Genomic DNA, 10,350 nt, shown 5'->3' on the forward strand with positions numbered 1-10,350 from the left:
GCAAGGTAATTAGGTACAGTAGGGTTGAGGGTCAAGTCAATTGGAAGGTAAGTTTGAATGGAGAAAAACTGGAGGAAGTAAAGTGTTTTAGATATCTGGGAGTGGATCTGGCAGCGGATGGAACCATGGAAGCGGAAGTGGATCATAGGGTGGGGGAGGGGGCGAAAATTCTGGGAGCCTTGAAGAATGTGTGGAAGTCGAGAACATTATCTCGGAAAGCAAAAATGGGTATGTTTGAAGGAATAGTGGTTCCAACAATGTTGTATGGTTGCGAGGCGTGGGCTATGGATAGAGTTGTGCGCAGGAGGATGGATGTGCTGGAAATGAGATGTTTGAGGACAATGTGTGGTGTGAGGTGGTTTGATCGAGTAAGTAACGTAAGGGTAAGAGAGATGTGTGAAAATAAAAAGAGCGTGGTTGAGAGAACAGAAGAGGGTGTTTTGAAATGGTTTGGGCATATGGAGAGAATGAGTGAGGAAAGATTGACCGAGAGGATATATGTGTCGGAGGTGGAGGGAACGAGGAGAAGTGGGAGACCAAATTGGAGGTGGAAAGATGGAGTGAAAAAGATTTTGTGTGATCGGGGCCTGAACATGCAGGAGGGTGAAAGGAGGGCAAGGAATAGAGTGAATTGGATCGATGTGGTATACCGGGGTTGACGTGCAGTCAATGGATTGAATCAGGGCTTGTGAAGCGTCTGGGGTAAACCATGGAAAGCTGTGTAGGTATGTATATTTGCGTGTGTGGACGTATGTATATACATGTGTATGGGGGTGGGTTGGGCCATTTCTTTCGTCTGTTTCCTTGCGCTACCTTGCAAAAAAAAAAAATATATATATATATATATATATATATATATATATATATACATATATTTTTTTTTTTTCCGCTGTCTCCCGCGTTTGCGAGGTAGCGCAAGGAAACAGACGAAAGAAATATATATATATATATATATATATATATATATATATATATATATATATATATATATATATATATATATGCCTGAGCCAGGTACCCATTTTATTGAACAACTTCTAAGGGAGGATGAACAGCTAGGTTGAGTGAAGACCAACTGGCGAAACAAGAATTTGAACCTACGCGTTCGATCCCGGGCGTCCAGTGAATATGTCGTGGTTAGGAACGCTATCTGATACACCACGGAGGTTCAAATCTTACCGTTGTTTTAACAAACTATGATCATCAAAGGGCTGATTGGTCTCTACTTCAGTGCATTTCCACAATCTCTCCCCCTAAAATAGGCATTACATTTGTGTTCTTACATTACATGGCACTAGTCCCTTATCTCAGTTTCTTATATTATTCAAAATGGCCTTTAAATTGCTTCTGGACATAGTGTTTCTAAACACAAAGTGTTTCTGGACATAAAGTGTTTCTAGGCATAAAGCGTTTCTGGACGTAGTGTTTTTGGACATCAAGTGTTTCTGGACGTATAGTGTTTCTGGACATCAAATGTTTGTGGACATAAAGTGTTTCTGAGCATTAAGTGTTTCTAGACAGTTTTTCTGGACATAAAGTGTTTCTAGATATCAAGTGTTTCTGGACATAAAGTGTTTCTGGACATTAAATGCTTCTGGACATAAAGTATTTCAGGACATTAAATGTTTCTGGACATAAAGTGTTTCTGGACGTTAAGTGCTTCTGGAAATTAAGCGCTTCTGGACATAAAGTATTTCTGGACATTAAATGTTTCTGGATATAGAGTTTCAGGGCATTAAAAGTTTTTGGACAGAAAGTGGCTCTGGACATAGTGTTCTGAACATAAGATGTATCTGGACATAAAGCGTTTCTAGACATTAAGTGTTTCCGGACATAAAGTGTTTCTGGACATAGTGCTCCTAGACATAGTGCTTCTGGACATTAAAAGTTTCTGGACGTAGTTTTTCTGGACATAAAGTGTTTCTGGGCATAAAGAGTTTCTGGACTTTAAGTGTTTCTGGAAATAAAATGTTTCTGGACATTCAGTGCTTCCGGAAAAAAAATATTTCCGGACATAGTGTTTCTGGACATAGAGTGTTTCTGGAGATAGCGTTTCTGGACATAAAGTGTTTCTGGATATTGAATGTTTCTAGACATTAAGTGTTTCTGGACATAAAGTTTTTCTGGACATAAAATATTTCTGGACATTGTTTCTGGACATAGAATTTCTGGACATCAAGTGTTTCTGCAAATAAAGTTTTTGGACATAAAATGTTTCTGGACATAGTGTTTCTGGACATAAAGTGCTTCTGGACATAAAGTGTTTCTGGACATTAAATGTTTCTGGATATTAAAAGTTTCTGGATATAAAGTTTTTCTGGACATAAAATGTTTTTGGACATTAAATGTTTCTGGACATTAAGTGTTTCTGGACATAAAATGTTTCTGGACAGTGTTTCTGGACAGTGAGTGTTTCTGGACATAAAGAGCTTCTGGACATAGTCTTTCTGGACATTAAATGTTTCTGGACATTAGGTGTTTCTGGACAGTGTTTCAGAACATAAAGTGCTTCTGGACATAAAGTGTTTCTGGACATTAAATGTTTCTGGAACATTTAGTTTTTCTGGACATAAAGTGTTTCTGGACATAAAGTATTTCTGGATAAATAGTGTTTCAGGACATTAAGTGTTTCTGGACATAAAGAGTTTCTGGACATAAAGTGTCTCTGGACATTAAGTGTTTCTGGACATAAAGAGTTTGTGGACATAAAGTGTTTCTGGACATAAAATGTTTGTGAACATTGTTCCTGAACATTAAGTGTTTCTGAACATAGTGTTTCTGAACATAGAGTGTTTCTGAACATTAACTGCTTCTGGACATAAAGTGTTTCTGGACACCTTGGAGTATATCTGGAGAAACTACATGAGGTCTAAGTAATCTACACGGGTCACATGCCTTCAACAGCCTAGTTATGTCTTATCTAACACTGTCAGGGTTTCCCACGGCACCTTCTAGCTCGCTCAGGCTGAGGTTACAGAGTCCACTTATGCAGATGCATTTTCAAGCTTACTTCCTCACATAGTTACCAGTCTTCATCAACACCTCTTCATTCTGAATCACTCCGTCTCATTATGTGGTCTTCAACTGACAGTTCACAACACCTGCTGTCTGAGCGCAACATCATATTATTTTCATTTGTTTTGTAAGTTATTTTTTCTTTTTCAAAATTTCTCAGTTCCTTCCTCCATGTGTCACTCCAGTTGTTAAACTGATTTTTAGCTCTTTCATATCCATTTTATGCTAACTAGCTGTTGCCCTGCCCACACATCCTCCACAGAGCATCCATACATTCTTCGGGGTTTTTTTTTCCACTTTTTGATATTCTTTATTAAGCCATATTTGTCACTTTTCGGACCTTAACTTCCTGTCAAAGGTACGAAAGTAATTAGTTTCCTTATAGAGATTCCACAGAACCTTCTGTGATACTGCTCTGTTGGTGAGGATGTCTCTTGTTCTTGAGTACATGCACAGCTACAATACATGAATATTTATACAAGACCCACACCTATCAATAATACATGTAGTTCAGCTGCTCCGACATCTGAGTACTGCAAATAGATATTGCAAGGTCAAGGCTCATTGTTAGTCACCATCAGTCTCATCTGACTCACTTGTCTAATCTGCCTCACCAACTTTTTCAAAGGACCAGATGCGTCTTTTTCTAATGTATATTTAATCTGATAACTCACGCATTCTTGAACTGATCTCTCGGTCAAACAAGGATCTAACTTAGTACATTACAGTCAGTAACACACTCAGGCTTGTATGTACTCAAACTATGTGAATATGTACACACGCTGAAAAAAAAAAAAGTACCTTCCCGAGTGGATCCACTGAATTCGAAATGATCAATACGACTCGTGTTGTCTGGGTTGGCTTGGTAAACGTGAAGGTTAGACATGTTTCCTAGTAACTATGGAAGCCCCACTTTATATCTAATTTTACAGAATTTTGAAATGGCAAATAACGGGACATGTTCCTAGTAATCGATATATTACAAAACCATAAAGGCATGACTACCAATGTCAAGCCAGACCATTGGACATTTCTCGAAATCCTTAGGCCGTGGAGTAATTTGTTTCGCACAAAAAGTGACATGATGTATGCTTAACCGTTTGTACTAAACAAACACAAAATACCCTGAACGGTATACTCAGTTAAAGCTAAAGCTATAAGCACTTAACAGCGACACACTTGGAGCAGCACACGTTTACACTTTTGATAAACAAAGCTGATCTACGTACAATTAATCATGACATAAGCTGCACTGTAAACATTCAACAAATAAAACTACCATTGAGCTCAATTTGTACAAGAAAAGATACATTCAGTGGTGCCTTCCCCTTAATGAAACACTGTGGGATATGTACATCGTGCAGTAACACCTCCAGCATCATGCATTCTAACATAATCAAGGCTTTGAACACTCTACAATGACGTGGTCAAGAATATGTACAATCAAAGACAAGCCACTCAAGGCGATGTCTATTTTTATCAGCACATGCGCGGAAAAAAAAAAAAAAACCTGTCTAGACACACGAAGAACCTATTAAAGTCTAAGTAGACTCAGCAGAAACACATTCAGCACAACAGCATCACACTGATGTGTGTGCACATTCAACACTAACACACATGTGTGTTTGTGTGAACATTATCAGTGCCTGTGTTCACTCAGGTACAATAAGATCACGCCACTACACATTCGACAACAAAACAAACATCCACCAGTGACACTTGAGCCTATGAACATCTTATACACGGATGCGCTAAACAACAACACACTTTAGCTTAGATACACAATCCTTCAATTGCTACACTCAAAGCTGTGGCCACTTAACATTAATCAATGTAAAGTTGTGAACACTAATCATTAACACACTTAGAGCTGTGGACATTCAGCATGGATATATTCAGAGCTGTGGCCATTCTACATGAATATACTCATAGTTGATGCCACTCAAACATAAATACACTTTGTGATGTGAACTTAGAGTTGCAGCCACTAAGCACTAACGCACTCAAGAGCTATGGCCAGTGAACACTGACACAACTCAGAGCTGTGGCCACTCAACATTAACACTCAGAGCTGTGGCCACTCAACATTAACACTCAGAGCTGTGGCCACTCAACATTAACACTCAGAGCTGTGGCCACTCAACATTAACACTCAGAGCTGTGGCCACTCAACATTAACACTCAGAGCTGTGGCCACTCAACATTAACACTCAGAGCTGTGGCCACTCAACATTAACACTCAGAGCTGTGGCCACTCAACATTAACACTTAGAGCTGGGGCCACTCAAAATTAACACTCAGAGCTGGGGCCACTCAACATTAACACTCAGAGCTGTGGCCACTCAACATTAACACTCAGAGCTGTGGCCACTCAACATTAACACTCAGAGCTGTGAACACTCAACATTAACACTCAGAGCTGTGGCCACTCAACATTAACACTCAGAGCTGTGAACACTCAACATTAACACTCAGAGCTGTGGCCACTCAACATTAACACTCAGAGCTGTGGCCACTCAACATTAACACTCAGAGCTGGGGCCACTCAACATTAACACTCAGAGCTGTGAACACTCAACATTAACACTCAGAGCTGTGAACACTCAACATTAACACTCAGAGCTGTGAACACTCAACATTAACACTCAGAGCTGTGGCCACTCAACATTAACACTCAGAGCTGGGGCCACTCAACATTAACACTCAGAGCTGTGGCCACTCAACATAAGGACAATCAGAGCTGTGAACACTCAACATAAGGACAATCAGAGCTGTGAACACTCAACATAACGCGCCTGGTGAATACCTGAAGAAGTCTTTGGGGATCTTCAGCCCCGCAGCCGAGGCTGGGCCCAGGCTGTTGGGTTGGGTTTTTGCTCGACCAAACTGTTGGAAGCCGCAGCTCTCAGGCCTACACAGCCCCAAAAGCCTAGTTGGTCTGGTACAAATTGAGGTACATACTTGTCCAATACCCTCTTACACCTCACTACCGTGCACTCCATCCTGTTGCTGATGGTAGCTGGCAAGGTGCTGAAGAGTCTTGGGTCTCGGATGTTTAAGGTGTTCTCTCTTTGTGTGCATATCGCACCGCTGGATTTCAGAGGTGGGATTTTACAAACATTTCCATGTCTGTCGTGCCAGTAAGGATACTATTTCCGAATGTATGTTGGAAGCAGCATATCTTCTACGGCTTTCCAGGTATAAGTCATGACATACTTCTCCCGTCTGTGCTCCTGGGAGTACAGCCTAAGATATTTCAATCGTTCCCAGTAATTTAGTTCCTCCGCCACATAAATGAAGGCTGTGAGAGATGTCTGATCACTTTCTGAATCCGCAGTTTTGACCGCCTCGTAGGGTGAAAGAATTAGTGCTTTGAATAAAATCATCGCTGCTTTTCCATTTCTTGTCTTGAAGGTTCTCAGGATCCAGCCTGACCTGCATGAGGCCACCGTTATTTTATTATGTTCGCTGAACATGTCGTTAGATATTATTACTCCGAAGTCTTTCATATCATCCAACTGGCTTATGGTACCGTCTGTGTCTGTCCAGTATTTCATGTTGTTTTTGATTTCTTCGTTTTCCCATACCGGAGCAGCTGAACCTTATCTCCACTGAAAAGCATATTCTCGGATGCTCAGTTAAAGATTTCGTTTAGCCTTTCCACATCTACTGATGTGACTTTCCTACTTATTCTTGTATCATTTGCAAAAGATAATATGAAAATGTGGTTCGTGTTTGCGTCACTGTCACTTTTATGTGATGTTCTATCATTTATATTTCATAATTCTTCTTATACTTTCTAACCTTGAACTGAGCTTTTAGACATAAAGAATTCATTTTGTATCATGTACACAATTTGAAAATAAAGACCCAAGAATTCATGTTGTATCATGCATATGTATACAATTTGAAAATAAAGACATCTTATCTTATATAAGGATGAAGAAGAGAAGGAGTGTAAGTGGTTACATGGAGGACAGAGCTTTCTACCGTTGTGGCCCTGGAGATGGAGTGGTTTACGTGTTGTGAGCTACTACTCAAAAGTCATATATCTACCTCCCAATTTTCCTGTTAAACCCAACTTTTACATTTTATACACTATGACACTATGATCACATGTGTCCAATGCTTCTAGAAAGTCTGTGTCAATCAAATCGGGATTTTCTTTGTTTTCCAGAGCCCTGGAACCATCTTGTCCAGGCTTACCTACAGTATTCACTTCCATAAACTCAGTCATCTTGCCTCTCAGAACTCTTACCAAGATCTTAATGATGAGCGATGTTAATGTCATCGGTCGATAGCTTTATGAGACTGTTTTGCCTCCACCTTCGTGGAGTGTGGCGGTGTGGGTCAGTTTAAGACGCGGGAATGACGCCAGAATCTAGACATATTCTCAAGAGAATACTTAGTGCTCGTGCTAGAGGTGACCTGCATTTCTTTATGAAGACACTACCATGAGGCCGGACCTGGTGCTGAGTGTATGGGCATGTTCTCAATGGCCTTCACGAAATCTTTGTTGAGTTGGTGATATCTACTGTGTGTACACTCAGCTGTGGTCACTCAACATTAATATGCTCAGAACTACAGCCATCTAACTTTAAGACACTCACAGCTGTGGTCACTCAACATTAATATGCTCAGAACTACAGCCATCCAACTTTAAGACACTCACAGCTGTGGTCACTCAACGGTAACACACTTCGAGCTATGGCCACCCATCATTAAAACACACCTGTGGCCACTCAAACGCTCAAAGTTATGGTTACAACATTATCTTACGCACCGCTGTGGCCAACCCATTAACACAGTGAAAGCTTTGGCCATTTACCACATTCAGAGCCGAGGCTACTTAACATTATCTTACTTAAAGCCCTGGCCACTAAACAGTAACAACTCAGAGCTGACGCCACTCAACTTTAATGACCTCAGAGCTGTGAACACTCAATAAGACATACTCAGCTGTAGCCACTCAACATGAACACCCTAAGTGCCATATACACATGAAGACAGTAAGTCGTGTGAACACTGAACATGAACATAGTAAGAGCTATGAACACTGAACATGAACAAGTGAGAGCTATAAACACTGAACATGAACATAGTAAGAGCTATGAACACTGAACATGAACATAGTAAGAGCTATGAACACTGAACATGAACAAGTGAGAGCTATAAACACTGAACATGAACACAGTAAGAGCTATGAACACTCAACATAAACACAGTAAGAGGTATGAACACTGAACATGAACATAGTAAGAGCTATGAACACTGAACATGAACAAGTGAGAGCTATAAACACTGAACATGAACACAGTAAGAGCTATGAACACTCAACATAAACACAGTAAGAGGTATGAACACTGAACATGAACATAGTAAGAGCTATGAACACTGAACATGAACATAGTAAGAGCTATGAACACTGAACATGAACAAGTGAGAGCTATAAACACTGAACATGAACACAGTAAGAGCTATGAACACTCAACATAAACACAGTAAGAGGTATGAACACTGAACATGAACATAGTAAGAGCTATGAACACTGAACATGAACAAGTGAGAGCTATAAACACTGAACATGAACACAGTAAGAGCTATGAACACTCAACATAAACACAGTAAGAGGTATGAACACTGAACATGAACAGGTGAGAGCTACAAACACTGAACATGAACACAGTAAGAGCTATGAACACTCAACCTGAACACAGTAAGAGCTATGAACACTGAACATGAACACAGTATGAGTTATGAACACTGAACATGAACAAGTGAGACTTATGAACATTGAACATGAACAAGTGAGAGTTATGAACACTGAACATGAACAAGTGAGACTTATGAACATTGAACATGAACAAGTGAGAGTTATGAACACTGAACATGAACACATTAAGAGCTATGAACACTGAACATAAACACAGTAAGAGCTATGAACACTGAACATGAACACAGTAAGAGCTATGAACACTGAACATGAACACAGTAAGAGCTACGAACACTGAACATGAACACAGTAAGAGCTATGAACACTGAACATGAACAGAGTAAGAGCTGAACATGAACAAGTGAGAGCCGTGGACACTTACCCACCAGCCAGTGTAGAAGGTCGTGGTCGTGCTGCTGGTCTGCAGGCAGCACACCCGCCACTCGCTCACGGAACTGGAAACACAGAACGTATACGTTATACCTGCTCACTACAACTATGTTGTTACTGATCTCTAATTAACTACTTGCGGTCACGTGTGCCCTCGCTCGGCAACCTTCTGTTACTGGAAGACAGATTATTATTTTTGATCGTTCTTCGCTGGGCAGCATCACCCTCCCTACACTCTTCGACACCTCCACCACACAGATATATGTATACATGTATTACTGGACACACTTCCTGGTGTTTCCGTCCTCAAAGTGAATAATCGTATAGTAATCCTAAAGAGATACAACATGATTGAATTATCTTACTAGTAATTACTGGACGGTGGGTATATTATAGGTAATTAGGCTTCACTGTTTGTATATGATCTTGAACACAAGTATTATATACAAGAGGTATTATCATCCACATCTTACAAACTCATCTACTTTCGAACTTCTGGTATTCATTATTGACATCAGTGAGACACTCAGATATGTTGTCACATGAATGCGTTAACAGACACGGCAGACAGTGGACGGGTAGTGGAGTCAGAGAAGATTCGACTGGCTATAGGATGACCTTGATATAAAACCAAGGTGGAGAGAGGAGTGACAGATGCAGAGAGAGAGAGAGAGAGAGAGAGAGAGAGAGAGAGAGAGAGAGAGAGAGAGAGAGAGAGAGAGAGAGAGAGAGAGAGAGAGAGAGAGAGAGAGAGGATGGGACTCTAATCTATCGACATGATAAGAGTGACACAGATGAACTAGGATGTGAGGCTGATGGTCACAGAAGACGCAGCCATGACAACAGTGATGTATCAGTGTGGGGAATAATATCAGAATACACAGGTTCCTTCCTGAAGGTGTTGAGGCAGATGTGTGCGGGTGTTGGTCGGGCCAAGACTGATAAACACAAGTGTTGTCTCCCACATCTAACACACCTGATCTCCTGTACATAATAATTACGTGTTATGTAACGTGCGTACGTCCAGGACTACCATCATGAACAGCGTCTCTCTCTAAAAAGCTGGACTCCACACAGTCCAGACTCTGGCTTGTAGTCCTGCATGATTCCCTGAACTGCCGACACCAAACTGGCAGCTTATACTTGTGTGCTGTACACACTGGCTCTCACACCCACCCAAGTTACTGGCTCTAACACCCACCCATGTTATTGGCCCTAACATCCACCCACGT

General features: G+C 40.8%; 1 protein-coding gene across 1 annotated transcript in view; it reads right to left on the reverse strand.

The window, feature by feature from the left end:
• LOC139749159 (SEC14-like protein 2) overlaps positions 1-9,229 on the reverse strand; it is a 95,250-nt gene extending 86,021 nt beyond the window's left edge. Inside the window, exon 1 of the mRNA XM_071662811.1 lies at positions 9,111-9,229. The gene's annotated coding sequence lies outside the window, so the exon portion shown is untranslated. The remainder of the gene's footprint in view (positions 1-9,110) is intronic.
• Positions 9,230-10,350: the final 1,121 nt, after the last annotated feature.

The sequence above is a fragment of the Panulirus ornatus genome, chromosome 6 (genome assembly GCF_036320965.1).
Source record: "Panulirus ornatus isolate Po-2019 chromosome 6, ASM3632096v1, whole genome shotgun sequence".
NCBI classification, from domain to species: Eukaryota; Metazoa; Arthropoda; class Malacostraca; order Decapoda; family Palinuridae; genus Panulirus; species Panulirus ornatus.